Consider the following 6000-nt stretch of genomic DNA (forward strand, 5'->3'; position numbering starts at 1 on the left):
GTTTATTTGTTTTCAATAGTTCTTGCTTCGGCTTTATATGATCGTGTAATTCTTATAAAAGTGGGATGGTATGATCGAAATGGAGGCGTTGTATCACAGCATGGTGTCCACAGGGCCCGTCCCTCCGCACCGGCCATGATTTACACCAATGTCCGACTGTTACACACAACTCCCCGCAGTTTTTTATACAAACCAGCACAGCACTTCTTACGGCCTGGAGCATGTAGCTTGGAAGTGGGCAGAGCACCCACGTTGTTTTACTGAATCACTTGAAACCTGATGCTATTTTATCACTACAGCACTTTCAAAGAGTCTCTGGGCATGTTTTACTGTCTTTAATACACTGTTTATCTTTAAGCTCACATTTAAACCGTCTTCTTCTGGAATCATGACCCACGATTCTCACGTACATTTTACTTATGTACGTGAGAATTTCCCTGTTTAACTGAGAATCATTCACTTTGAAGGTATTAATATTATAATATTTATTATGTAAAATGCATTTTTTTAAAGTTTTATTGTCGTTTTTATATTCATAATTTTTTAATAAAAATAATATTAAAAAAATAAGATATGAATTACCGAAAACTCCAAAAACGTAAAAATAAAACAAAAAAATTATTTAAAAAACCACGAGGAAAAGTTGAAACAAAAAAATATTTTCTTAATATTATTTGTTAATAAAACCATTTTTACATGCAGGGAATTTTGTAAATTATGAAAGCTTCGATTATGCACCTGCACTCAAACAAGGAGAGAGCGGTTTAAAAACATAAGAATTGCTCTAAAACCCCGTAGAGATTGAGACCAATTAAAATGAAATTTTAGTCATTCAGATGTGGATTATCAACCAGCTGAAGCTGCTTAGGCATTATTTGGACAAGTTCTTTCACTTAATACATGGGAGAAAGAGAGAGGGAAAGAGAAAAAGGGAGAGAGAGATAGAAATACAGATAGGCAGACAGAAGGAGATTGGGTGAGAGAGAGAGAGGGTGAGTGATGGAGAGAGTGAGAGGGAGATAGATAGATAGATAGAGAGAGAGAGAGAGAGAGAGAGAGAGAGAGAGAGAGAGAGAGAGAGAGACTAAATGCAATTGAACATTTTTTTTAATAAAAGCTCAAAAAATTAGGTCTCGTGAAATAATTATTTAACCAGCATTGGTACATACAAATAAAATTTGCGTAATTCAAAATACAGAATACATATAATACAAATATAATTGTTTAATGTCTACATATATTTTTAAATATTATTGATGTTGTACAAAGTATGAACATAATCTAATGAGAGAAAAGCTTTTAGATGTTTCTTATAAATATTTTTGGAATTACATGATTATATGACATTGGGTAAATCGTTGTGAAGTTTTGTAGATTTAAGGAAGGAATGAATTATTGTGCTTGAGCTTGAGAAGGTGTAAAAGTATTTTTTAACTTTGAAGTGAGAAACAACGTAAAATAGATATAATGGTTTTTGTATTGTTATATATCATGGAAAATAGTCAAACTTTTGTATTTTATCAAATCATAAATTTTTAAAATGGAAAATTATTGTATTTGACACACATTTTGGAATCATAGTGTAGATTACAGATGTAGCGAATACACCTATTTATAGTAACATGTAGCGTATGAAGATATAAGAAATTACTGGCCATAAGTTTTATTTGGAAGCAAATTTTGCAGCAAACCTTGTCTTAAAATTAATGAAGAAGTGAGAGGTGAGAGAGAGAGAGAGAGACAGAGAGAGAGAGAGAGAGAGAGAGAGAGAGAGATAGTAGGGGAAGAGAGAGATGCAGAGTGAGAATCAAAGAAAAAGATAGTGAGGAGGGAGAAAGAAGGAAGAAAGAGAGAGAGTGAGTTGTAATGCATATAAATAACAGATATACAAATGATTGATAATTTAACACATATTTTTAAATCGAACTATCCAAATATCCATTTAAGAAAATAACAAGAAATGCTAACACATACGTAATTGTTATAATTCTTAAAAAATTTCTGTTTGACGGATTCTATTCCTACGGCCTCATAATAGAGACTTGAGAAAAGTCACCGAGATCCAAAACTTAAAATGGCGAAATGCGAAAAGCATCTGATAGATCTAACTAGCGAGTATAGGAGAGCCAAACATTAAAGACCAAATTTCAGGTTTAGCACATGGACAACATGGAGAAATCTCACAACATCTAAGTCGGTTAACTATTTCCCAAAACTTTCTTTTTTACTAACTCCACGTTGTGATATTATTTACGATTTTAAATTATGTTATTTACTTATTAGAGGCGAAAATGAGTAAACGTTGTCTGCGTTGTTAGTTTTTCTACGATGACACATAGAAGATATCGTCTTATCAATTTGGTACAATCTTTATGAGAAATAAAGGGTCTAATAAAGATAAATAAGATAAAAAAAAGTCAACCAATTAGTTGTTTTTATGCGGAAATATTGTTAGGGTCTATAATAATGGCTTGATAGGAATGTAAAATTGGGTAATGACAAACGGTTGTTTATCGTATTGTCAAAACACGTAATTAAACCTGATGTTTATTACAACCTACAACTAAAGCAAAAATACTTAGAATTTTACGGTATAATTGGAACAATCTGTCATGCAATTGGAAAATAGTGTTAGAGACCAAAGACAGTTATTGGCTTTTCGATTTTTTTAAAAAAAATAATTACAGGAAATGACACTTCGCCAACAACCATTTCACCTGTTTTGTTGTATCAGTTGCCTTAGTTAATATAAAGGAAGCTCGTCAAGCTGCAAACGTTTGAGATATCTGTTTGTATAATTTTCTCATCGGGCCATTCCAGAATTCCAAACACTCTAATAAGATGTTTGCCCTGAGAAATGCTCGTCGTTTACATAAATAAGGCTCGCGGGGGCGTTCTCACCCTTTCCAAAGCTCCGGGGAACATTCCACTGTATTCATTGGGGGCAGCCCACCCCCGCCGCCTTGGATCCCTTCTCGGGTCATGTTTATGCTCCCGCAATGCGCCTTCTCCTCCACCCTCCGGCACCGTCATTCATCTCGACGCCCCCATCTTCCGCCTCTGGCACGCCCCCGGGCCGTCCGACTGTCGTCTTAATCCCAGGATCTGCCCCTGGTCCCTTCCCGCTGTTTGCTAATCAACAAAAACCGACGGCGTGTTCGCCGGGGCTGAATTAAGTGAAAACTCCGCCGGCACTCCACTTCAATCCTCCGCCCATCCGTCTTGATTATCAATGGCATACTTAATTTAATAACGCTACGCCCCTTTTCAGAGTTGAGATTACTTCCACTCCCTTCTGTATATGTAATATGTAAATGTATTCAAGATCCCCGGGATCTCTAAGCTGCTTAAGACCATTTGTGATTCATACCGAGGGAGATTTAAGAGCATCCGGTTTTCGAAATAATGTATTTCATGGAGTGCAAACATACGAGCTTTTTCGATAAATAAATTGAATATAAAATGCTGAATATCTCCAATACCCTCGAGATCACACACTCTTGTGCCATTTACCTGGTCTTTCAAACCCCGGTTTCCTGTGATTCCGTATCTTTCCTCTGAACCCAGACGCGCTTTACAAGTCTCTATGACTTGCAACCCTTTTGTATATTTTGCTGAGTTCATTGCCAAAAACAAATCTGGAAAGTAAATACATATATTGACTGTTTCATTTGGCTATTCACGAAACCTGGTGTTGGAATTTCAGGATTCGGATGTCAAATTTCGTATTAAAAAAAACAAAAACAGTTATTTTCCTTTGTTTGTTTTTTCCCCTGTTTTTTATTGGAAGTTTTTAAATTCGCATTCTACGTCAGCATTCTGCCCTATGTGGGATATTGTAACAGAATTCACCAATTTAACTACATTCCACATTATCGCCTTACTTCAAAGGCAGAATAATTAGATTACTAAACTACATTTTCCAAATCTTAGCTCTAGTGTAGTGTTAGCAATCTTCGATTTGATTATAGATTAATATATTGTTATATTTAAAACGATCAGGGATCAGGCCAATTAGAAAGAAAGTAATCAAATCCTTCGTCGAGCTTTCGAGGACTATCCCCTTTCTATTATTGCTATTTTTTTCTATTGTTTGTATTCAATCAAAGTATTTCTACTCTCTCAAAGTTTTTGTCTTCTGTGTAATTGTGCCATTCTTGCGTGTCGTGTTGAGAGAGCCAGAAAGATTTTGCTGTTTTATGTTTATATACGTTGGATTTTGAAGGGGTGAGGAAGGAAATCGGTATAGAAGAGACATTTTTGTATAAGGCGTCGGCTTCTTTGAGGTGAAAAGGTACCCACCATTTTGAAACCAACACCACTTCGACTTCAAAAATCCAAAAATATTACATACAGAACAAAACAACCATAAACGTAATTTAAGTAATTTAATTAACGTAAGCCGATGCCTTATACACCTACATCACACCAGACCGCATCTCACGATTTCTGAATAATTATGATATATTGATAATATTGTTGTAGAAATTTTATTTTGTAGGTTGTTGGTAAAATTCATTTTTATCTTGATACATTCTATTTCAAAGACAACCAACAGAAGAACAACACAGAAAGTGTGATCCATCTATGGAATAAAATGTATCAAGTTAAAAAAAATGAAGTTGGTTTCTTTCAATGTTTCAATTAATTATTTGTTATTTGTTATTTGTTATATTGATTTGCACAGAGTTAACAATTTAAGAAGAATTTATTACAGACTAAAATAAAGAAATATAAGTTGAATATGACAGTTAAGTTGAATTAACAAAACATGCGAACAAAAATTGTCATCACTCGAAAATATATCTTAATTTTAGAGGTGTATAACTTGCAATGTTTTATAACATTGTAACTTATTTGGCTTAGTTCCAATTAGTTGGGAATTGAGAAAATAAATACATATGCTGAAGTTGTGTCTTATATAATTAATATATTTTTATGTATTTCATTGATATTATAGTTTTACACTAAAAATTAGAGCTGAAGCCAGCTGGAAAGAAAATACTTAGTTCCTTCGTCAAACTTTCGAGGAATATATCCCTTTCATCAACACTTACATTTAGAAGTACTAATATGTAAAAGGTATATGATCATCCATTTACAATATTGAAACTAATTAAATTTTGATTGAACTAGTCCAGACTTAACCCGTCCATTCTATCTTCATACCTTATCAACTTTTCGTTTGTAACAAAAACGCTTTACAAGCCAAGCTAATTTCTTAAGTAAATTATGAACTTCAAGTATTGCCCTGCCAATATGGAAAACACAACACCGAATTTAGTTAGAGGTTAAAACATACAAGTATAAACATAATCCATCCAATAAAACAATGATTTGGAACTATGTCATGAATTATTTATTTCTTTTTCTGTGGAATTTACAGTAAATTACCGGAAGGCTTCGAGAATCACCCATCCAGGAAGTTGGCCGTCTTGAGTCAGACCTCGGTCTTCTCGTCAAGCCCCAACTCAGTCTCAATCCAAACCCACTCACATTCTTACTCACTATTAAATACATTCTTTCCTATTTGCATTCCATTCACTCATTTAGTGTAGTAGTGTACTTGATATTCCTCCATGACCCTCTACACTTATATAAACAAATCTAATTCAGGGTTCTTGAGGTACTGATATTCTGTTATCGGCTTTTTCACACTACACATTCACGCTAATAAATCCATCCAGTCCCAATATACACAAGATATCTGTAAAGTATTATATACATTAAAACAGCCCTGTTTCTTCCAAAAATCGGAACAGGGGACAGATTCTCACTGCCGTGATCAAGCATAATTCTCTCTCATATCGGGTGGCTTTCCTACCCGCTCTCTATAGGGAGCCAAGGGGTTAAGCCTTCGTTTAAGTGACCTTTGTCTATGTACCGCACATATTCCCACATATGCAGGCACATTTTTAATCCAGTAAGAATGACCCCGCCCCTCTTCCATGTAATTCACATTAATGCAATGTTAATACCGAAGAGCATGTTTGTCAGATC

Source organism: Cimex lectularius, unplaced genomic scaffold (assembly GCF_000648675.2).
Source record: "Cimex lectularius strain Harlan isolate CLEC.00 unplaced genomic scaffold, Clec_2.1 scaffold18, whole genome shotgun sequence".
NCBI classification, from domain to species: domain Eukaryota; kingdom Metazoa; phylum Arthropoda; class Insecta; order Hemiptera; family Cimicidae; genus Cimex; species Cimex lectularius.